At 40.1% G+C, this 25,679-nt stretch overlaps 1 protein-coding gene and 1 long non-coding RNA gene across 3 annotated transcripts in view; one reads left to right on the plus strand and one right to left on the minus strand.

The window, feature by feature from the left end:
• Positions 1 to 25,679, minus strand: part of SLC1A3 (solute carrier family 1 member 3) — an 80,133-nt gene that overhangs the window by 19,519 nt on the left and 34,935 nt on the right. The gene's annotated exons all lie outside the window — the stretch shown is intronic.
• On the plus strand, positions 11,122 to 17,865 carry LOC116552265. Its single transcript, XR_004269304.1, has 3 exons — positions 11,122 to 11,196; positions 16,261 to 16,266; positions 17,848 to 17,865. It is a non-coding gene; the product is annotated as an uncharacterized LOC116552265 (long non-coding RNA).

A 25,679-nucleotide genomic window follows, 5' to 3' on the forward strand; every position in this document is an offset into this window, starting at 1 on the left:
AGCTACGGGGCTGCCAACTTTAGAAAATAAAGTTTACCGGTTTTTAAAAAATGTTTAAAGTAAAAACCAGTGTGAAAGCATTTTCTTCATACTCTCTAATTCTAAACAGCTAAAGAGAACCATCAAGGCGTTTTTTCCCCAAAAGCACAGAAGGAGATTCAATACTCAAATCAAAGGCCTCAGTCACCTCTGCATACTGGCCCTTATCCTTTGAAAGAGAATAAAGTAGCAGCTGCTATTGTTTCAGCCAAAAAAGGTAAGGGAGGTATATTCATTAACCACATCTCCGTGTGGGTCCTTCCCTTAAAGGAGGATCGAAGTCCCATACAGTTACTCGATCACCTCTGTTCCAGGTACCCTGGCTTGTAAAACGAACAAGGCAGTACACTGTCATCCGGGCAACAGCAGGACAAATGTGTACAATCTGTTCACACACAATGGCCTGTATACAGGTGGCATCAGGAGAATGGAGGAAGAACTCTGGAAGACAAACCCCGAATGAGCAGGACATTACTTTCCTCTCCCTCACCTAAACTCTGTGACCATTTCCTTTCTCCAACCTCAAGAAATATGAGAGTCTAACATTTACACCAGAGACTAAACAAAAATGTCAGAGTGTCTGGGGCAAGGTTAAGGCACTAAATCACTTTGTAGAAAGGGCTGCTTCAGCAAGAACTGCCCTAAATGTTTGGAAAGGAGGAAGTTTACATTGACCGTTATCGCTTTAAAATAGATGGGAGAAAAGAGCACTGGGATGATGGGGAGATAGGAAGTTACTTTGGTATGTAGGTAATTGTGGGAGTGTGTTACAACTGCCACACATTCATCTAAATACATATTTGAGAAACATATTCCAGAGCAAGTGGTAAAGATAACGATCTTGACTAGTTTTTCTGCATTTGATCTGGGCTTAGCTAAACCAGCCCAATTCAAGACATCATGACATCTTTATTACAAAAACCTGTCTTCAGAATCACCCCCGCCCCCCGCAAAATCCAAAGAAATACTATATTGTGCTATTGCTACAAGTACCATAATGGCTCCTTCCGTTACAATGACACATTTGTATGTGTGTTTTATCCATTTTGAGTTAACTTTTATCTGGTCCAAAGACTCACTCGCTAAGTCGTATCTTTGATTGATGGTAATAATCATTTAATTCCATGACAAATTTTATAATGCAGATATTGTTGATACTATATTGTAGGTGAAGAAACAAGAGGCCAGAGAAGTTAAATAACTTGCCCAGTGTGGCACAGCTAATAAATGGCAGTGGCAGGATTTGAACCCACATTTCCAAGAGAGTGTTCTTACTGCTATACCTCTCTTTTTATGGACAAACTAGGAGTCACCCATGTTTTATTTGCTTGTTTTCCATGCTGACTTTCTCTAACTTTCTTGCATTTGAGCTAATTGCTAAGATGAGCCATTTGGCTTGAGGATAATTCTATGGAGGAATATAATTGTGAAAAAACTCCATCCAATTACTCAGCATTCCCTAAACCTACTTTGAGGTCAAGCTGAGCAACACTGATCACCAGAAGGACTAGCTAGAGAGCTGATAATATCAGTGCAAACTCTTCATCATCCTAGAAAAACAGCCCAGAACATGTTCTAATAGAGGGTGGAGAGCCCTGCATATTTGCTGGCTGCTGTGAGCACTTGAATCTTACTTTCTTTTCTAAAAATCTACCTATAAATAACAACTTATCAAACAAGCAATCATTTCTGCAAACCTACTTCCATTCAACAATGAGTTAAGTATCAGAAGGAGACTGAATAAGACACTTTCTAGAAAGTAAAAGATTAAAACTTTGCTTCAAATACCTGAGTATTTTAGGCAGTAGTCACTTGAAAGAGAGAGGAAGGGAAGAGAGTCTTGCACTGACAGGTAATTATAAAGATAGTCTTTTGGTCATTGGTTTGACCATTTGGTGCAACAAATATACACCAAATTCATGGGATTTTAGAGGGGCAGAGAGGGAATGTTTCATAAATGTGTATGTGGTACTCTGTAAGATTGTATTGTAAATTAGATCTCTTTTGGTACAATAATTAATATTACTTCTTGGATAAATAAAATATATATTCAGTCAAGTATTAAAGGACAACATAAAAAGTGCCAAGCTCCTAAGTTTCCATCACTGGCATGGATTTTATTCTCCTGTCTTCGGAAAATCCGTGTCTTGGACATTAATATGCATCCATGTACGCCCCCCAGCAGCTCCCGTCTCCAGTGTTAAAACACGAAATGTAGAGAAGCAGCCTTCTGTTTTGAATTGTCTTCCCACTTATCCCCATGATGTTTCATTGTTCTTCCAGAGCCACTGGACCAGGTCCAGGAGGAACAGAAAAGAATGATGGCAACTGCTGAGTCAAGAAGATTGTTCTGTTTCAGTTTTTATTTTAGATGTACTCCTTCTCCACAATGAGTTTCTCAAACACACATCTAATGAAAGCTGCCTGTTCTCAATCCTCCTAGAATTTCAAGATGGGCAAACTTATAAGGAAAGCAAGGATGAGCGTGAATGTGTACTGTATTCATGTGAATACAATATTTTTTTTTTAATAAGAAAATCAAACTCTAAAAATACAATATACATCATAATTACAGATTAAAAAATGGGCTCCTGTGTCCTAGGCAGCTGCCCACTGCTGGAGCCAGGGCACACTGCCATTCTAGGGAGAGAGTGAGAAAGAGGATGAAGAAACTCACCCAGGAAAGGCAGTGAGAGGTGGGGAGGGAGCATGGAGAAAGTCACTTCAAATCTCTCTCTAGAACTTTATTGTTTTCCTGCACAAAAATATTTTCTTCTGGCTCCTTTATAGACTATCTTGTAAAAATACTGCAAAGTGCTACAATTCTAAGGGTTCTGGAACTGAAGACAAATCTTTAAAAGTTAGTTTCCAAATTGTTGGTAACTAATGATTATGTCACAATTTTGCATCACAGTTAGTAAGCCAGTGATAGCCTCAGAATGTAATCTAAAATACAGTGGCGTAGTGGTTAAGAGCCCAGACTCTGACATTAGAAGACCTGGACTCTACTTTTGGCCCAGTCCCATGTGGCTTCTCCAAGTCTCAGTTTCCTCCTCTGTAGAATGTGAAAAATCGAAGCTTCCTCATAGAGTTTTCACTGGCATTAAAGGGGCTTCCATACAGAAAGCCCTTAGTGTTCAGCACGTGGTAAGCATTCAACAAATGTTTGTTATGTACCTGTTCTTATTACTCATTAAGCAGGTACATAATAAACAAGCTGGTCACAAAGCATTATTTCACCTTTGAGCCTTACTTCTGATGTAGAAAATAAGCTAATAATATCTACATTGCAACATTAGAGAAAACACACTTAAAGGGTACAAAATAGGTCCTTGATAAAGGACAGTTTTTTCCATTCTATGTCCCCTTCTACCAGAATTTTAGTGCCAAGAGAGCAGGACCATCTGTTTGATTCACTGTGGTGGCCTCAGTGCCTAGCACAGTGTCTGCACATAGAGTGACAAGGGATTCAATAATCATTTTTTGAATAAACAGCCATTCTTATTACTGTTTTTGTTGTTATGCTGGACAGAGACCGCATGCTTTTTTTTTTTTTTTTTTTTTTTTTAACAATTAGATTGGGTTACTATATGAATGACAAATTCTGACATTGCTTTTGTTTAAACGCTCTTTAATTCTGACTCACTAATTTTGATTGATCTTCCCCCAATTAATCCAAACTAATGAGGTTCATTCTGTCTGGAACAATAAGAGACAAACCTTGTGGGGAAAGAGTGACAATGCAAACTCAGCATCACCCAGAGCTTCATTTTCAGAGCTGGGAATGAATTCCCGGCAAGGTGGCCCTCAGCTGGTCGGAAGGCCAGGAGGCTGGAAAATCTCCACTTATTACTCACCACTATGGAAAGGGCACCCTCTTGCTATCCCTTCCTTTGCCTTCCCTCTGGCACTCCTATATCATTTTCCCCTTTGCTAATGTATTTCCCTCTTGCAGATGAGCATCATATAGAAGTAACTGCTATAGGCTGGGTGCAGTGGCTCAGGCCTGTAATCCCAGCACTTTGGGAGGCTGAGGTGGGCAAATCAGGAGGTCAGGAGTTAGAGACTAGCCTGACCAACATGATGAAACCCTGTCTCTGCTAAAAATACAAAAAAATTAGCCGGGCTTGGTGACACATGCCTGTAATTCCAGCTAATCAGGAGGCTGAGGCAGGAGAATTGCTTGAGCCTGGGAGGTGGAGGCTACAGTGAGTGAGCTGAGATGGTGCCACTGCACTCCAGCCTGGCATACAAAGCAAGACTCCATCTCAAAAAAAAAAAAAAAAAAAAACTGCTATGGCTCTATCTGTCCATATGTTAACAGGTGAATGAGTGAATTAATTAAAATAGAAATGCAGAGAAGGGAATGAAAGAGAGGGCTGTGGCTTAAATGTATGCCTTCATGAAGTCAATTTAGTAGGTCATAACTAGTATCTTCATCAACTAATCAAAGAGAATGGAAAATATCACAGGGTGTCACATGTGGTAAAGGTAAGTATTGCTTTGTGAGAATTTTTTTCAGTTCTCTGTGTGTATGTGTGTGAGTACCAGGTTGCAATACAAAATATATTTATTACTGTAGTTTCTGATAAAAAAAAAACAGTTTGCAAACACTGTATAAACTCCCATTTGGTTAACAGTAGAGGCTTTACAAAGGAACCATGGGCCGGGTATGGTGGCTCACACCTGTAATCCCAGCACTTTGGGAGGCCAAGATGGGTGGATCAAGTGAGGTCAGGGGTTCGAGACCAGCCTGGTCAACATGGTGGAACTCTGTCTCTACTAAAAATACAAATTACTGGTGGCATGCACCTGTAGTCCCAGCTACTTGGGAGGCTGAGGTAGGAGAATTGCTTGAACCCGGAGCCGGAGGTTGCGGTGAGCCGAGATCACACCATTGCACTCCAGCTTGGGTAAAAAAAGAGCAAAACTCCATCTAAAAAAAAAAGGAACCATGAACTATGTACAGTCTTCCCTTCCTGTCATCTTCGCTTCCTGTGATCTTGGGCTGCCCATCATATCCAAAAACTTGCTTCATCTCACTAGTGGAGTCCACAGAATGAGCATACTGATATCTGATATCAGGTCATTCCACTTGAACAGAAATTTTATGGATGTTGTAACAAGGGAATACATTTTAGATAGGTTCACTTCATGGAATTTTGAGCAAAGAAGGCAATTTACTTTTATCAGTGATTCTTGGTAAAAGAGAATGAAACCATCTTCATGAAGATCGGGGAACAATTTTGCAGAATTCACAGTCCCAAGCATTTTCACATGTGTTTTCATCCTGGCCAAAGATTCCTTCCCATTATGGCTGCTTATAATATCACAAAATGACATTTTATTAGCCTTGTAACGTTACACTGCATGAAAACACCAAGTGAAGCGTCCTTACAGATTTGCCACTTGTGATGGCACATAATTTATCAGGGAAACTGATTTTTTTAATTTGACCCTTAAAACTTGTCAACACGTCTTTTTCTTTGATCTGTAGTGAAACGAAGTGCAGAAAAGCAAAAGAGAAACATTCTCTTTTGAAAGATTGTTAAGTGGAAAAAATATCAGTGGCGAAGACATTATTAGTGACAGAAAAAGTCAAATAAATCACTTGTATCCTCAGTCTGATAGGACTGAGCAGACAATCCCTTTTCTCTGGCTATAGTTGTCCTTTGAGAATGAACTTTAATTCGGAAGCAATGAGAGAAAACTGAGGCACAGCTTCCGCCACCGCTACCTCTAACGCCAAAGAACTAGCGCCTTTGGCTTAACCTTGGGGTGGAGACTGCCTCTCCCGGGTAAGCAGCCCGTGGCGGCCTCTGAGTGGTCAAGTTTTATTTCTCTGTACGCTGATCTTGACCGTTCAGTTGACTCTCATGACAGCTTAACACAGCCCGGCGATCTTTCCAGTAATGTGGTTTGCCAGCAAGCCCACCGCAGGGACTTCCTCTCACTCTCAGCAAGGTGAGAAACTCTCAGAAGGGGCAGCTCTGAAATTCACTTCTCAGAGGCCCACAGCTGCCGGCGCAAGCCCCGCTGTGAGGTGACTTGGATACCCATTTACCCTTCACATGAGCCCATCCTTCGCTCACTGTATTGGAATGTGCCACACAATATGCTTTTTTGAAGAGGAACCAGGGAGTAATTCATCTTCTTTATGTGTGCTAAGCAGAGCAAGAGGGAGAGGCGAGCGGGACCCACGATGGGCTGGGGAGTCGTGATTAGTAACAGCTGACAGCCTCAGACCAAGACCCTTTCTTTGGCTACCTCATTGTAACAGCCGAGCACAAAGGAATGACTGTCCTCCTGCCAAGATTCAGAAACCCAGGACCACAGAAAATAGCAGCAAAAAGAAAAGTGTGTGTTGGGCAGTGAGGGCAACAGGCTGACGAAAGCCACGCTTGGATCTACCTGTAAAGGTTGGGTTTGGAAAGAAACCTCTGTCACGTGGAAAGCCCTGACTCCGCGTGGTGCCCATTCACCAGCACCATCAGGAGCACTGATGGTAGCGGGAAAAGTAGTGAATTCACGCACAGAAAGAGCCTGGAGAGGGCAGCAAATTGCTTTGGTTTAATGAGAGGAAGTTCTTTGAGGGCCAGAGCCCCAGCCTGTTTTCCCTTTTTTCCCCAAAGAACCGTGATTTACAACTGACCACTGGGTGAGTAGTTTGCAATTTCCACAAAAGCCGTCTTTACTTTGGATTGTGTTTCTTGTTAGGGAAAAGACCTTCCCGCACGACTGTCTTGGGAAGATGATGGAGGTGGCATGTTTCCTAGCTGGCAGGATGCTAAATGGGACCGAATTCCACAACCACGCTTGACTTGTCCAAAATTAACCAAAGGGCTTCTCAAGTTGACTGCAGAGCATGTCAGACTCAAGGGGTGCCCTTTCTTCCCATGGAAGGCCTGTCCCTCACAGAAGAAAAGGAATTGAAATGAAAGCCTCATAGAAGTTGAAGGCAATATATGAATGTTAAAGACCAATTCAATCTGCCCTGCTTTGCCAAAGAACAGCTGATGCAGGAGTGTGACTCCAGGCCCAGCCATGAGGCCGGGGAGCAGCAGATTCTCAAAGGAGCCACACACACCTGTGCCCAACCACACCCTGCAAAGATTCTGGAACCATAATCCAACCTCAGCACTCTGCAATGGACTGAGGTTAAGTTTGTTGTTTGAAACAGAAATTAAGATTTTTCAAACAGATATATTTCTTTAAAATAACATCAACAACCAGAGAATAAAATATGTTCACCTTGTCTATTTGTTTTTCTTTTTCTTTTTTTATCTTTGAGATGGAGTCTCGCTCTGTTGCCCAGGCTGGAGCACAGTAGTGCGATCTCAGCTCACTGCAACTTCTGCCTTCCAGGTTCAAGTGATTCTCCTGCCTCAGCCTCCCAAGTAGCTGGGATTACAGGTGCCCACCACCATGCCCGGCTAACTTTTGTATTTTTAGTAGAGACAGGGTTTCACCATGTTGGCCAGGCTGGTCTCAAACTCCTGACCTCAGGTGATCCACCCGCCTCAACCTCCCAAAGTGCTGAGATTACAAGTGTGAATCACCAATTTGTCTACTTTTTAAATTAAATCCAGCAATGTGAATCTTACCTACAATACAAGAAAATACATTTTAAAAATTCAGGTCCATGCTTTGGCCAGTAGAGTGTGCAAAATGAAATCTTTGGTGTTAGAGCTGGGGCTGAGGAGAGGAGAAAGGGAAGACTGTGGAGATAGAGTTGAGAGACAGATAGGAAGAGACAGAGAAAAGAGAAAAAGTGAGAAAGAAAGGGAGACGAGGAGGCAAAAGAAGATGGTGGGATGGAGAAAAAGTTCAGAAGGGTCTTTTATCTCAGTCTGCATATTTCTTGGGCTGTGGCCAACAGCACCCGCTTTCAGTTCTGATTAGTTTTCTTAGCATTTAAAAGCTCATCAGTTGTTCTTATCTAATCTATCAAAGATTAGTCCCACCTAGGGAGTGGGAGATTATTCTCTCAGTGACCAGAGCCAAACAATCAAGCAGCATCACTTCATAGAGTGAAAACACTGTCGGAGTAAACTCTAGAATCAATTGGCTTCCCTTGTTTCTGGTTACCATTGTAAGAGAACATTCTTTCCTTGGAACAGGAAAAGCTACATTTTTGCCCCCAGGCCCAAGGGAAGCAATGGAATTGAATTATTGCTGATATATTCCACAGCCAGTGGCACAACACTTTTATAGCTTTCTTCCTTCTACAGGTGGGAGTTGTTTCTGCACATTCTACTTTGGTTTCGTAATACCTGTGTGCATACTTTCTTCTCGGCTTCATAGTCTGATTTTTTTTTCAAGGGGTATTTAGGAATCCCAAAAATTATCCAAAAAAATTGTGAACAGTCCCTTATATCAAACTTCACTTCTCCTGACTAGATTTCCGGGGTTTAGGAAGGCGTACAGAGAAAGGATATAGAAGTAACATTTGGTTGGCCTGAGTTGCATGAGATGGTTGGTAAAATAATTCTTCAATCTGGAATTTAGGAATAGAGTGGTTGTTGATGATACAGTCACCAGGATTTGGAACAAGCACAATTAGTGGATGGATATATTTGAGTAAAATATAGTCCCACTAAATGATTTAAAAAGAGAGAGAGAGAGAGAGAGAGAGAGAGAGAGAACTGGGGACATGGCTGTTAAAAATAAGTATGGAATAGAAGACCTACACAGAAGATAAAGAGGAGCCAGGTACAAAACAATGATTTTTTTTTTTTTTTTGAGACAGAGTTTCGCTCTTGTTACCCAGGCTGGAGTGCAATGGCGCGATCTCGGCTCACCGCAACCTCTGCCTCCTGGGTTCAGGCAATTCTCCTGCCTCAGCCTCCTGAGTAGCTGGGATTACAGGTGCACACCACCATGCCCAGCTAATTTTTGTATTTTTAGTAGAGATGGGGTTTCACCTTGTTGACCAGGATGGTCTCAATCTCTTGACCTCGTGATCCACCCGCCTCGGCATCCCAAAATGCTGGGATTATAGGCGTGAGCCACCGCGCCCGGCAACAATGATTTTTAAATGAAGGATTCAAAGGACTATGGCTCATCACAAATAATTGAATGAGTCGGTAAAGGTAGTGAAGTTACATTCAGGATAATGTGCTTCTTCTAAAAGCGACTATTAATTACTTCTACAGTAAAAACTTTTTCACTTATTCGTGCATTCTTTCAACATTTATTAAGGACCGTCTTGGTACTCTGGCAAAGGACATAAACATTAAGCCTTTGCTGTATTTATTACAGTCAATAGGACGTAAAAAATTATTGTGAAACCGGCCTAAACTAATAAAACACATCAAATTATCTAGCAGAGTGATTTGGAATGGAATCGGAGGAAAATGGAAATATGTTGGTAGGAACTGGAAGGAAATGGTTGTCATCAATGTCAACTCCAGGGCTGCTTGGCTTGAATCCTGGCTCTCCCACTTATTAGCTTGAGACTGGTCAAGGTATGTCAGCCCTCACTCTCTTGGTAAATGGATGTTTTTGAGAATTCAATAAATTAACATGGGGCCGGGCACAGTGGCTCACACCTGTAATCCCAGCACTTTAGGAGGCCGAGGCAGGTGGATCACGAGGTCAAGAGATCAAAACCATTCTGGTCAACATGGTGAAACTCCGCCTCTACCAAAAATACAAAAAATTAGCTGGACGTGGTGGCGCATGCCTGTAATCCCAGCTACTCAGGAGGCTGAGGCAGGAGAATTGCCTGAACCCAGGAGGCAGAGGTTGCGGTGAGCCGAGATCGCGCCATTGCACTCCAGCCTGGGTAACAAGAGCGAAACTCCGTCTCAAAAAAAGAAAAAAAAATTAACATATGTGATGCCTTAAGAATATGTGGCATGTGATGACAGTGATGTTTTTATTTTTGTTTTTAAAAAAGTACTTTTAGCTCTCGAGGGCTCCTTGAAACACCACTGTAAACCATAACACGGTCAAATTACAGTCCACTGTCAGGCACGGTGCTGAGGGCATCACCTCCTTCAATCCTCCTAAGAACCCTTCAAGGTGGGGGCTAAAAATGGTCACCCCACATTTACAGATTAGGAAACAGTGAGATTAAGTCCCTCACTCAGGATCACACCGCTAATAAGTGGCACTGCTGGCATCTAAAGTCTCTCCAACTCCAGAGGCCACTGTTTGATCACTATGCCTGCTGCCTTGGAGAGTCTCTGTAAAGTAAAGTCCTCTTCACACTAGACTGGTATCAATCACTGATTTGCATTTGATCTACCCAATGGGGAACTGTGACAGTAATCTGCTTAAAGTCATGTTTGAAGGAAGCCATATATTACCGTAAAAAAAGATGTGGAAGTTGTAAAGTGCCACAGTCATGGTGAGTGGCTACTGTCCTAGCCCGGGGACCTGCATTGTACTTAGTTTAACATCTCTCATTGAACTGTAGAGTCATAACATGGTGGCTTTGTTGAGAAGGTGATATACTAATGGATGTCCTAAGTCAAAGAAGAAAGAAAAAAACCTCAACCATGGGTAATTACACATTGCAAAGACCATGGGTAGTCCCTAGAACGCCCAGGCCACTTGGTGAAGCTGCAGCACTCCTCCCCTAACTCTGTTTAGAGTGTCAGTTACCAAACTTTCTCTGAGTCCTGCCACAGTGGTGCTCACAATCTTCTAGGGAAAGTCTTCATCACTGGGCAGCTTTGATTTAAAAAAAAAAAACTGCTTAGAAATCTAAAATCACATTCCTTTTTACAGTTTCCCTTTGAGATAAATTTTTGTTTCTGGAGAAACCCAAAGCAAGCCTGATATGCGTTTACCACGGGACTTTGGTCTTCTTTTCTACAGACTGAAATGGGCCATTTCTCCAACTGATCCTCATATATCATATTTTCAGATGCTCACCATCCTGTAATGCCTCTCACTGCCTGCCAGTCAATGTCCTCACATTCTGGCCCAAACCTTCTTTTTTCAGCTTCATTTCCTACACAGGTCTACCCTATTCTGCCAGGCAATGCAGACTACTCAGTATTCCTTAGATATGCCTTGAGTTTCCCTGTCTCTGTCTCTTTGCTTTTAAGGCTTCCTCTGCTCTCATCCTTATTTCCTATGGAAATCCGACCACTAGCCCAGCCCCTGAATTTCCACATTTCCTTTGTGCTTCTTGGTTTCATGTGTGTACCCATCTGGCTCTCTATTTAAATTTTCAATTCCTTGAGGCTAGAGACTGGCAACATCTCTTTGTATCTTTATTGCCTTCCCTGGTTAGCACATTGCCTGCCCCAAACAGGAGTCTAATAAATGTATCTTGGATTGGATTCAACACCCTCTTAGTAGCGACTCTGTTTTGTCAAAGCGTCTCCTAAATGTGCTCAGAATGAAATTATTCCTGATACAGTGCGGTCAGTACAGACTACAGTGAACTATTAATATTTCTACTGAGGAAGCACACGGCTGCATTCATTCTTTGTTAGCTACCACTTCCTACTGCTGGTTCACATTAAGCCTTTAGTCACATGAACTGCGGCCAAGCTCAGTTGCTGCCCATCCTATCATTGCGCAATTGCCTTTTGAATCTAAAAGCAGAAATGTACACTTATACCCTGCTCAACTTCATTGTGTTGGTTTCCATCCAGCATTGCAGCCTATTGAAGTCATTCTGAATCATGATCACAGGCATAGGTAGTAGAAGCCATCCTTTCTGGGCTTATGTCATCTGAAACACTGTGTAGATGCCTTCTATGTTGTTGAGTTGTTGATTAAAGTATGGAACAGGACAGGGTTTTTTTTTGAAAAGTACAAAAGGGTACTTTACCAGGTGACTTTCCAGGTTGACATGGAGCCTTAAGCACTCATTAGGTCTAGAAGCTCAGCCAGCTTCAAAGACACTTCATGATTTTTATCAGCTCCTGTTTTATTGCTAAAGGTATTAGGGAAGATTCCAGAATAACCAAAACAAATTGTATCAGAAATTCCACAGCCAAAAAGTTATTATAGGAAGGGAGTACTTTTTAAATAAAAAAGATTCCCTATAGCACATGAAGCTATTACAAGATGTTTTGTGAGAATACTTTAAGCCTGACTTTGTAACTTTGGAATTACTCTCTTTTCCTAAAAGAATTAGTAGTATCAATCCAGAGAAGAATAAGCTAATAAATATTCTTCCCTACTAAATAGGAATATGATATCATTTGGGCAGAGATGTAAATACAACAAGGATTTATACAAATGTAAGTTATTCATATGTGAAAGGAATAACAGCATAATTATCTTAGGCTTCAGAAAAGTTAATTGAATAATTCATTAGCAAAAATTTCTGGCTGTGCTACAGTGATTATTAAAAAGTCTATTATTTTAAAGTGTATGCCTTTAGTTCATCTTCACTTTCATTCCTTCTGCAATAACATATCAGCTTGTGATTCTCCAGGTCACAGCCCTTCAAGTATAGTAATACATGATGGTCTATATTGATCACTATATGCCCAGTGGCTACTTGAAGGCTTGAATGAGTGATGAACGACAAATTCTGCAAATTCAGCAGGTGAGAATAATTAAGCAACTATATTCAACCTACCAATCAATGACTTATTTTTGTAATGTACTATAGCAAGAGTTCATCACTGCAACTAGAGCTGGAATGCAAATGTACAGATAGTAGTTCCTCTTCTCAAGGAGTTCTTTTGTTGTGTAGATAAGTAAGATTCTCACCAAACAATTAGACAAGTCACAACCCCACCAAATAGTAGAATGTTCAACCACACATGATGTGAAAAGCTAAGTACATGAGTACAGAAAAATTGTGAAAAATATTTAGCTCATGTGGAGAAAAGACTTAAGGCAACAAATGCACTTTAGCATAATAAATTGATCCAGTACCAACCTAGAGGCCACATATCACATCAGGGGTTCCATGGCTCAATAGAGAGGGGGCTTTAGTGACACGGAGATTTGAGTTTGAATTCAAGCTCAGCTTCTTGCTAGCAGGGAGACATTGAGACGTGATGTAACCCCTCTGAGACCTAGTTTCCCATCTATAAATGGGAATAATAAAAATGACCTTCACATGGAATAACAAGTACATATGTTCAACAACCGGCATCTTTTTTATACCCAGTAGTTGCTAGCAATTATTATGACAGGTAAAATAAAAAAAGTCACTGACCAATTATAGAATGAACCTGTAATCAAGATTAGGATTTTAGTACTTTTAGGTAGAATAAGTATAATCTTTACTGCAACACCAATGTTCTCAGCCATTTACAGCTTCTGATGTAATCACATCTTATTTAGATAATTACTGAGGAGCAACCATGCGTCCAGCTCCGTTCCAAGCTAAGTAAACCCCACGGTGTGTTGCCTCTAACTTGTACTTATCTTAATGCAATGGAAACTTGATTGTAGAGCACATAATCCCACAAGGAATCTGCAGACACCCTCAGAAACCAATTCTGTCATCAAAAAGCCAAAATTAAATGCCTAAAACTGGCCAGGGCCCTCCAGGTTTGGTGAGTGAAGCCAAGGAACCCCAAAGGCTCAGTGATGTACAGAAGTTAGTACATGACCACTAGTTAGTGGTGAGGCTAGGACGGCATGAAGGTTTCATGGCCTTTTGATCAGGCAAAGTGGCTAAAACTTTGCTTTAGTACATCAGTTGGAAAGTGGTTACGTTTATGACAAATGGAGTTTTCCCAATTGTTACAAGGTCATAAACTTTCTTGGCAAAGTAGATTTTTAAATTTTAACATAAAAAATACAGTGACTTTTAATTGTTTTCTCAAGAGTCACTCATAAACAGTTTTCTCATCCAGAAACACCCATGAACTGCAGTAGGCAGGACTCAGGAGGCAGCCAGTCAGCAGAAAGGGGGTGAAGTAACATGCAACACGATCTCTGAAACTACCTAACAATTAGTGACAAAGCCAGGACCCGGTCAGTGAGAATGCCATCATTTGGCCCAAGCCAAGACTGAGGAAATGATCCTCTCTGGGCAGACCCTAGATGCAAGTGCAAAGAGGGACCTTACACCTGATACTCTCTGGCAAAGAAGGCAAAAGGGCTTTTGAAGTTGGTGTTTATAATATTAAAGCAGAATCTCAGAGTGTAGGAGTCATTGACATTAGCCAGTGCCTACAGATTCACACAGGGCACGCTCACAGCCATAATTCCCCGTGAGCTCACCTCCAGGTCCCCCAGGAGGCATGTACGACAGACATTTTTGTTACTGTCACTGCTATGATTTCCACTCCATAAACAAGCCCTGAATACCAAAGTGACTTCTCCCACAGCTAGTCAGTGCTGCCGCTGGTAGCTCCAGAAGTTTGTGTTCTTAAGAACCAAACAGGAATTACCACAAATAAACACAGCCAGAGTGAGTGTCCCCTGTACCACTCAGGTAGCACAGCTAACTACAGGGCCTCAGTAATGAATGAATTGACAACCTCAGCTAGACAATAGCTGCCCTGCATGACTCAGAGCACACATGCAATGAGGACAAGGAAGGGAACGAAGCATGAAGACATATGGTAGATGCTCTGTCAGGGCTGCTTCCTGTATATCCAGGGAGGGGACAGAGCTATACAAGATTTCCTAGGGGAAAGAAAGGAAATGGTGGCTCTTGAGAAGCGTATTGGTATACGCAGGCTTATGGAGGCCGCAGAGTTTGCAAAATGCCTCATAAATGTGTATGGAATAACTTTCAAATGCAGAGAAAGGCAAAACATTTCAAGTAGGGAGATAAACTGCATAAAGAAGTCAGATCCATGAACAGGGATCAGTCATCAGGATACACAAACCACCCTTCATCTACCACCGAGTGCTTTGAAGCACGAGAACGTTTCCATTGGCTCATCCACTCACAGTGCATTTTCTGCACGCCCAAACCATTTACACTGTGTTTCCTAACAGCCCCTGGAGGGGCGTAAGAACACCTCAGATGTGGATTTTTGAGTCTTCTGACATTAAAGCTGATTAAGAAGAAAATGTCAATATTTTCCTTATTTTTAGCTAATTATCCTCAGCTCCTTTGAGATGCATTTATTGCACACTTATTGTATGCCACTCTCAGGAATCCTTGACAGAAATACAACCTAGTGTCTGCTCTCAAAGCTCACAGGTCCAGGGGAGCACAGCAATCAGTGAGACAGAACAGTGTGTCAAGTTGAGAGAGAAGAGATCCGTGTGTCAGAAGCGAGGGTCCCAGGAGAGAGGCACTTGGGAAACGCTAACCTATACACTGGAGTCCTGGCAACACGACTGCACTATCAGGAACGACTGCAAAAGCTCATCTAGAAAGAAGGAGCAATTTTAGTGCCAAGTCAGATCTGCCCATGCGTGTTTACCAGATTCGACTTTGAGAGCCAAGAATTTAGTAATGGTGGTGTCAGAACCAACAAATAGGTTAGGGGAACTTGGGAGGGGTGAATGTGGCATCAGAGGTTAAGTATTTATGTGAACACCACAACACATTAAAGGCCTAAAAGCTGTTGAAATTGTAATTATCTGATGTGAAATAACCTAAATTTTGAAAACCAGTATCATTCACAATGCTGCCAAACACCAAGCATCTGTTCAATTCTGTTACAGACCATTTCCTAAGGGAGAGAACATGAAAGAATTGTAAGCAGCTGCTGAGAAGCATCCTGGCAGGGATGTGGCCTCCACACTGCAAATTTACGTGCTAACTTATTCATTAAGTAATACCATTACTGATCACGGATGTGCTGCAAGACGGGCAAAGCATTCAATCACAAGGCAAATATGAGGTCAGTGCTTCTAAGAGGTCATAAAACAAGAAGAAACATCTTAGAAAATGCATAAAACGCAAACTAGCAAATCAATCTGACTTCTCACATTGGGTTTACGAAGCTAGACCTGCATTCTCCAGCGGAAGCATTTAAATGTTCAGTATTGTACCCTCACCCAAAGCACTTCCAAGATTGCTATTTATAGCAGGCATACCAGTTTCTCTAATTAGATTTTTTAATGTATTAACTTTGTTTTGTTTTGAGGAAAGTGTGGGTGTGTCAGGTCGCTAAGAATCATTCTTGGTAAAAATTTTTTCCACTGTGCATTTACATCCGAGGATCACTTTGGGAGGAGGAGAATAAAGCCATGTGATACAGCAGTGTTAGAAATATGTAGATATATTGGGTTACTTTCTTTTTACTAAACATTTTAGGCCCAGCTCTTGCTCCGTGGGTAACTCTGGGAATTCTCTGGAGGCTGCAGAAGACATGAATCTAGCTCTTTGTGTCTGTAACTGTATACCTGTTATCAATGCAGAGGATGAAACGAACACACCAAACACACATTGTTCTATTTTAAGCTGCTGTACTCAGCTGCAGGGGAGGGAGAGGAGAGAGGCCCTTTCTCCCCTTGAAAGTTACCAAGAGTCAGCTATTCTGCCGTAGGGTAAACTCCATTTCCCAACTTTGAAGGCAGATGATCCTAAGTACTGAAGGAGAGTAAATGTTGTGGTTATTGTGTGTATGTGCTCACTCCAGTTGGAGCTGAGGGTGCCAAAATAAATCTTTCCTCCCATCTGGAAATGCCTGTCAGGGAAGCAAACTAGCTGCCAATCAGAAAACTCCCATGTAATGCTCATGCTTTCAACGGCAGGCACACACAACTCTCGTGTCCTAGGGCAGAATCGCATGCCATGGCTTTAGTAGGCATTCCACCAAATACTAACAGAAAGATTGAATCAGTGAATCTTTCCAGGAAAAGCATGGCAGAGCTCTCTTTGCCTGTTTAAAAAGAAAAAAAGCCAAGTGCATAAATTGGCAGTAGGGTGCAACATTTCCCTAAGTCAAGAGTCCAGTGTTGGTTTTTCTGGTCTCACACTGCCCAGGGAAGCAGTGTAATACTTTCAGGACCTTGGAACTTTGACCCTCCATCGTCCCATAATAACTCTTTCTGAAAAATGTTATGCAGCGTATAGTACTTTTTAATATGAAAGTGGAGACTTTCACAACACTTTACATAATAACTTAAGACTCTCTGGAATCTCAAAACATAATTGCTGTCAGTCCCCAGGGATGGCGTGCTGAACAAAATGGTCCCTGTTTTCATGACACAGTTGGCTGGAGGAGGTGGAGACCGGTGATGGGGCTGCCTGGCTGCACTGTGTGTAGGAGATGTTTCCTGGAGGGAGTGACATGCAAGGTAAGACCTGAGGGTAAGGAGGGGAGTTCAGGTGAAGATGCTGGGGAAGAGAGTCGAGGCAGACACTAGGGTGGGAGTGACGTGGGGCTGGCGGTGGGAGGGTGGGGGGGAGGAGGAGTGAGAAATAAGCCAGAAAGGCACAAGCTGGAGCCATGTGAGAAGTTTGATCAATGTGGGAAATGAGCTCAGAGTTGAGTTTTAAGAAGAATGTGCTGTCTTTGTGTAAAAAAAAGTAGGTAAGAAAAGAGCAAGACCCTGGAGCATGGAGTAGAGGGATGGCAGGGAGACCAGAAAGGAAGTTATCATAGATTAGGATCCATCCGGTGTTGCCTGGACTAGGGTTCAGACGGTGGCCATAGTCAGAGGTCAGTGGAGTTAGGGAAGTACAATCAACAAGCCTGGTGTGGGGAAGGAACCCAAAGAGGGGACAAGTCTCTGCCTTAGCCCTTAGTTTCTACATTTCCTTTGATTTTTTTTTTTAATTTAAATAATTTTCCCTACTCTTATATATCACATCTAAAATTGTTCCTTTCCCTTTCATGGTAATGTTCTTTTACCAAGAATACATTTATTCTACATGCACTCACCATCTTCATCATGATGAACTAACTCTGCAAATCTTGGTAACTTGAAAGGGAGCCTGGGAGACAGGCTTAGAATCATGAGGTCTTTATCATGTGTGTAAGCTTATTTTGCAGAAAATTCTAGCTATGCTTATACCTAATGACTTATCCTGTAGCTTTTTCCCAGTCTTTTTTTTTTTTTGAGACAGATTCTCACTCTATTGCCTAGGCTGGAGTGCAGTGGCGTGATCTCAGCTCACCACAACCTCTGCCTCCTGGGTTCAAGTGATTCTCCTGCCTCAGCCTCCCAAGTAGCTGGGACTACAGGCACGTACCACCATGCCTGGCTAATTTTTGTATTTTTAGTAAAGATGGGATTTCACTATGTTGGTCAGGCTGTTCTTGAACTCCTGACCTCGTGGTCCACCTGCTTCAGCCTCCCAAAGTGCTGGGATTACAGGAGTGAGCCACCGCACCAGGCTGCTTTTTCCTATTTTCAAAGAAAACAAAGAATTTTTGTAGGTCTGAGGAAGCAGCAATTGCATTGCCAAGGCTGGCCCTGCCTAACTCAATATCCTTTGCCAACTGACTTGTATCAGCTTGTAAAAGCTGTGGTTACTGAGGCTCTTCAAGGCCATTTCTGGAGTTTGAATGCTTATATCTATCCTTTATGACTGAAAAACAATGGTTTGGGGGAAAGAGAAACATGTTAAACAATATCATGGTGATATGATCATCAAAATCCAGATTGTAGAAAACTAATTTCACCTGACAACCTGGTCTCTTTAACAAGCATATTACAGAAGAAAATGGGAAAAGAAGACAGAGATAAAGCTGGAGATAGGGAGTTTTTTTTTTTAAACTTAGTTTCCTTACTCTTATATATCACATCTAAAATAGCTTCATTCTCCTTCAGATAAAGCTGGAGATAAAATTCAACAGATTCAGAGACTCTGTCAAATTCAATGTATGAATATGGTTTGATTCAAACAAACTGAGAAAAGGGAAAGAAAAGAAATGGGCATTTTTGAAAACTGACTGGATGGAACTATTAAATAATGATTATTTTTTTAACAAGTGATAATGGGTATTATGATTATATTTACAGGGAAAAATATCTTTTACAGATGGTTAAATGACCTCAGTAGAAAGCAGCCTTTCCCTCAGACTACAGAAAATTCCTATCCTATATTCAGGAGAGAGGACTTTCACCCTGACCTGAGAGTTAGATGTCAAGATAGAAACGGTAGACAAGTTCACCCAACATTTAATCTAGTTTCCCCACCTGCCTCTACACTAAGAGTTGGATGCCCCCAAAACAGTAAGGTAGACTGGTATTCCCAAAGGAAAATTTCACATCTGCCCAGAAACGTATTTCTGAAAGTAAAATCAATGCTTGTAAAATTTTGAGTCAAGTTTTAAGTGCACTAAAGTAATCTGTGATGGAACATTTTATAATTCATTGTTTTTGGAAAACTCACATAATGATTTCCAGTTGGGAAGGCCCATCTTACTGAAGGATTGAGGACTGGGGGAAATGAATATCGGGGTATCAGAATAATCTTTGGCATTTTTAAAAGCCATACAAATTAACATAGCTCCTTCTGCTCTCTCCACACCAACAATAAAAACAAAATCAAAAGGTTATATTAATTACTATTAATACTGAGAAGAATGACTTTTTATCCCAAAAGTATATTGGGATTGGAAAAAATTTGAGAATCATTGATCAGAACTTCCCTTTAGGATATTTTCTCAAAGCGAACTATACCTCATTCTTTCAACACAGTCAGGATTGTGTTTAGAATAAATCTGTTGGGGTGAAGTTTCTAAAAGAAACACAAATATCTTCCTTTTTAGCAAAGTTCCTAAAAAAAATACAAATATCTTCCTTTTTAGCAGACAAATAAAAACTACAGAAAGGCTGTAGCCCTGCTCTTTACGTCACTGTTCAATCTCGGTCTTGTCAACCAACAGGATTGTGTTTTTCTTTGGGAAGCGTAAAAATAGGAATTTATGTCAATTGTGGCTTGGTTTGTGTGTGGATAGAGATACAGAATAGAGATAGAGAATCTTTTACCAATGAGTTAATCAGATACAGTCCTTTAGAGGATAGATGTGTTACTTTTATAATTAAACATACATAAGGACTATAATAACAACACAGTACATTCAGAAATGTTCATTATGTGCAGTATAAAACCATATATTTGTGGTAGGTTTTTTTGGAAAATTTTTTTTAATTTTTTTTCTTCTATTGCAATCTTAGTAACCCTTGAACCACAGGCCATGAATGCAGTTAGGATCATGAGAGATCAAGATCTTATACTTTCCCCATTAAGTCACAATGTATGTAGTTGAAGGGAAAAATGGTGAGATGTGCTATTTTAATGTCTTGTTGACCTAAAAAAGCCCTTTTCAAGTCTGTCTTGATGCTACTGCGCTTTTTGAATATAGATTTGGATTATCTGTACACGTGAAAAGTTGATATCAGTAGCTCAATGTCACAAGAAGGCCAGAGGGGTTATCCTACAAGAACACTGTGATTATGAACAAAGCCCATCCAAGCCCTAAATACCTTCCAAGGGCAACCAAAGGTTATTAAAGCTAAACTCTGAAACTATTCTGAGGAAGGGACAGCATGAGGCATGTTATAGCATGCATTTCTAAGTTTTACAAAAATCTGACTTATTATGGGGACAAAAATGGTAGATTTTGCAGGATCACATTAACTTTAGAATTGGGTTCCAAATTATATTAATCATTAGTAAAAAGGTTTCTTGACACAAATCTCAAATTTCCTTGAAAAGTTCCTAAGTTAAATTTCTGAAACTTAAGTTTGTTGCTCAGAGTGGTACAGTCTTGCCTACAAGTAAAAAAACTGAAATGCAAATCTTTAAAAATTTTTCTTTCATGACTGAGGCAGTATAATCATACAATAAAAAACTCTTCAAAGTGGAAATGTATTTAGAATAATAAAACACTATTGCTCACACATCTATATGTTTGGTCCTCAAAAAAAGGGATAAGCAGACACCAAATAGTAGCCTTCATGCTAACTAATGCCTTATTTAAATAAAAATCTAAGTGATGAAAGAAATGCAGGATGCCTTACATTAACCCTAACTAATGGAAATTCAAGTAACAGGACTCCAAAATCTTCACCATACACTTGCAGCTGATTTTAGCCTCCTCCAAATAAAGACTGGGATAAATTAAAAACAAGAAACAAACAAACAAAAAATTGCTTCCTTTTAAAGCCTAATAATTGTGACTTTTGCTTTTTCTCAAAAACTGATTTCAGTGGCAAAAACTAAAACAAAATGGATCCCTGGAATCTTTTTGATAAGAAAATGGCCCTTCCGTCAAAATTTGGCCCAAATCTGCCTTTTTCCAATGCTGACAAAAAGCTCCTTCCATGAAAGATTCAAATTCTATCTTAATGTTTATAAGTGCTCTTCAGTGTGAGTAGACTGATAGGTAGAATGGCAAAAATATGTGCCAAAGTAAAATGGGTTGTGGTCTCTCTCCCCACTTCTCTCGTCTAAGCAATATTTGGGATCATTTTAAATGCCAAAGGAAATATTCTTCTTAACAAAAAATACAGTTGAATTTGAGTGTTTCTTGATTGAACATCAAAACTGCAAACATTTACTTGGAAGGACTGAGGATGCTTTACTCCAGAGAAATTTCATGTCAGATAATTTTGCCTCTTGTATGTTAATTAAATCATTTCATTCATATCCTCTAAATAAGTTTCATTATGACCAGTATGTGGCTGGAAATAGAAATTGGTCAACAGTGAGTGTTTGCTGAGTACTCACAGGATTGAAGAGTATTTTAAGAGGAAAATGACCAAATTAGACTCTTAACTGAAACTATAAAAGAACCACACATTTCCAATGGACTAGATAAAGAAAAACAAATAAACCTGCATATTTTGTAATGTGGTATCATATGAGATTCACATTTTATTAGAATAAACACATCTTGGCTAGTGACACCAGGGCTTTGGAATAGAGGTGGTTTTAATGAGAAGCATCCCACAGGACCAATTCTATCTCTGACCTCTATACCCCAGGAGCACAGTTAACGTGGGACAAATACGGTATATTTTTAATATTTTTAAAATTCCTGCCAGCAGCTCTGCTTCCCTCACATCACTCTTTGTACTCTGCTGAGGCAGGAATGACTTATACCTGCAAAAACTCGAGGAATCCTTTCCTCAAAAATAGCTCTCTGAACATTATTTATGGGTACTATTGCAAAAGAGAATTTTCCAAGACTTAGGAGCCACTTAATGGAATCGTCTTTTTAGAGAGACCACAAATATGACACCGCAAAGTATTTTCCTTGGGAAAATCCTGTCTTTCCACTAGGGAGGTCAATTATTGCTGTAGACATGAACATACCCTTGCAGAGCGCTATGCCTCTCTAACACACATTGAGGAGCTTGACTGCAAAGCTTCATCAAAGTGGAGACGCGCTGTCTGCCTTCATGCAGCTGGCCCTTGGAGAGGTGGGCCTGAACCACCAAAAGGAAATCACAGGGCTGAGGGACAAAGCTAACACATAGACTCGAATGTGGTTTTGTCCAACTACAGTGGGCAGACAGTACTGAATAATACCTAGCATTTCGCTGGGCGCAATGGCTTACATGTGTAATCCCAGCACTTTGGGAGGCCGAGGCTGAGACAGCACGAGGTCAGGAATTCAAGACCAGCCTGGCCAACATGATGAAACCCTGTCTCTACTAAAAATACAATAATTAGCAGGGCAGGCGGTGGGTGCCTGTAATCCCAGCTACTTGGGAGGCTGAGGCAGGAGAATTGCTTGAACCTGGGAGGCAGAGGTTACAGTGAACCAAAACAGTGCCATTGCACTCCAGCCTGTGCAACAGAGTGAGACTCAATCTCAAAACAACAACAACAACAAAAACCAACCAACAAACAAAAAAAACCTTAACATTTAAATTTCCAAAAAGTTTGGAAATATTGTGTTTATATTTTTTTGAGGGTTTTTATTTTATGTCCCTTATGTGGAGTTCAACACAGAAACGATAAATCTGAAAAAGCAAAACACAGAGGAAACCAAGTGTTAGTGAAAAATACCAGCCCTTGTTATCTAAACTTGTCCATGCAATACTTTAACAGTTTCTTTACAATTCCAGACTGACCTTGGTCAGACCAATAATCTGTCCTATCTCTGGCAGTTGGACCAACCAAGCAATGCTGCCCTCCTTGACATCAACTTGAAAAACTTAAGTATCTTTAGTTTTCCCCTAATGACATAGGTTTGCGTCTTTATAGAGTAGTGGCTTACACATAGCTGATTCCAGAGTCTCCTGGGGGTTTTCATTAATGAAAAAAAGGAACGTCTTGTAATCAGTGCATATATTACTTACATATGTGATAGAGGACATCAACATCAATGCAAGAAGTTGCTTTGCCTGTAGCTCTATTCAAGAATAAAAATGAGCAATAATCTGCACCATGATAACACTAGGGTAGGAAGCAGTAGTAAATTTTGTATAGCCCCTGCTGGGAATTCAAGGCATGAGAGAGAAGAAAATATTAACCCTAATTCTCCTATTGTGTAGGAAATAATGGATGATTCAAATAACAGGACTCCAAAATGCTCACTACAAATGTGTAACTGATTTTAGCCTCCTCAAAGAAAGATGAATGAAACAACCCCAAAATTACTGAAAATGATTGGCTTAGAAAGCCTTTCTGGCAAGCTTCACTTTGGCCTTTTTTATTGGTGGTCAAAAGGCAGTGGAAGTTAGTCCTCAAAGATGCAGAGTTTAAACTTTGGGTTTAAGGTCTGATTGGTGCTTTGAAAAGGGGAGGATCCCCAAAAACAGAACTTGAGGGGCTCTCCTTGCAGACACTCAAGTGCAGAAACCTCCAGAAAGCAAATATTTACTTTCTTTCTGAATTAAAACTAACTTGGAATTAGAACTCACAATAAAAAGCATTATAATGAATGTAAAATTCAATACTACTCTAAAAGACCTATACAGAACTTTCAGCAATGAGGCCACCCCATAAATTAAGATGTAGCTAGAGACCAAAGCAGCTTGTAGTATCTACTTCATACCAGTGAGATTTGTATCAGTGCTTCTCTTTTAGCATCCACATTCCTGAGAGGGAACTTGGGTATGTAATCCAGAGGTCCTCCTGATGCAGCCGTCTGCCCCCAGGCCCACCCTCACCTCCAACCACCTCACAAATCATAGGGGTGGCTAAGCAGTGTCTTCACTTGAAGATATCTGATCAGTGACCCACGAACTAACATCCTGGATAACCTGAGTTATCTGTATTACTCATCTCAGAAAGTAAAATCTAGGATAGGGAGTAGCTATCTAACTCAAAGCAGTGTACAATGCACTTTGAGAGGTTTGTGTGCAATTGATAACTGTGCTTAAGTTAGACTGATAATCCAATAATCATTAGAATATTCCATTCAAAAGAATTGACATTAAAATATTTAAATCTGCCTTATTTAAAAAAATTTAATTATGGTATAAAACACATAATAAAATGTGCCACCTTAACTATTTTTAGAGGTACAGTTCAGTAGTGTTAAGTATATTCAAATATAGTTGTGTTACCTGCTTTATTTTTGTAATTAACTTTATTCACTACAACTGAAGAAATAAACTCATTTTATTTTAGTGCAACAAAAAGTTATGACCGATGAGTTTACCATCTATATTTTAAGGGATTTCAACAATTATTTTAGTGTAGCCAAAGACTTAACATTTGAATTTTACCATTTCTGAAATGTGAAATGCACAATTACAATACCTAGACTACATAATCTTATGACTTCAAAGTTTTAAAGCATGTATCATGTAGATAAGAGCAAGAGTCCTCCCACACCTAAGACAAACAAAATGTATTATTAATGAAGTCCCGCTGTATTTCCTTTTTCAGGGGAGGGGACACATTTTATTTCAAAAGTTCATAATAGTATAGAACTACTTATTTTCACCAATGTTGTATTATTCACATTACACTTTGTAACAAGTACTTAAGAGTGCTTACTTAGAGCAAGTGTTAACTACAGTGAGGAATCTTTCTCAAGGAGGACCATAGACATGATTCATGACAAGTGGTACAGTAATCCTTGTATAGTCTAGTGCCCAGAGTTTTTACAAAGTATAAGTTTAATATATAAAGAAAAATTACAATTCAATAATAAAAAGCCACCCCAATTAAAAAATGGGCAAAGGATCTGAATAGACATTTCTCTAAAGCAGAGGTATGAATGACTAACAGGCACATACAAATAGACTTGAAATTATTAGCCATCAGAGAAATGTAAATCAAACCACAGTGAGACAGCATTTACAAATCAAACCACAGTGAGACATTTATCAAATCAAACCACAGTAAGACAGCATTTTATCAGCACCCTGATAAAAAGATGAAAAATAAAAAGACAGATAATAAGTGTTGGTGAAAAAGTGGAGAAATTAGAACCCTCATACACTGCTGCTGGGGATGTAAAATAGTGCAGCCACTTTGGAAAATGGTATGGTAATTCTTCAAAAGGCTAAGAAGAGTTATCATATAACCCAGCAATTCTATTCCTAAGTATATACAAAAGAGAAATGAAAATGTATGTCCATCAATGTTCAAAGCAGCCTTATTTATAATAGCAAAAACCAAACCAAAAAACCAAACCAAACCAAAAATAGGAAAAACCCAAATATCCAATAATGAATGGATAATATTTCATTATATGGACATGTCATATATGGAATATGGACATGAGATATGTTATATAAATGGATGATATTCCATTATATGGACATATCACATATCCATGTATATACAATATGGAGATATCACATTATTATTCAGCTATAAAAAGGAATTAAGTACTGATACATGCAACACCATGGAAGAATCTTGAAAACATTGT

The sequence above is a fragment of the Sapajus apella genome, unplaced genomic scaffold, assembly GCF_009761245.1.
Source record: "Sapajus apella isolate SASKATOON/1434 unplaced genomic scaffold, GSC_monkey_1.0 scaffold11, whole genome shotgun sequence".
NCBI classification, from domain to species: domain Eukaryota; kingdom Metazoa; phylum Chordata; class Mammalia; order Primates; family Cebidae; genus Sapajus; species Sapajus apella.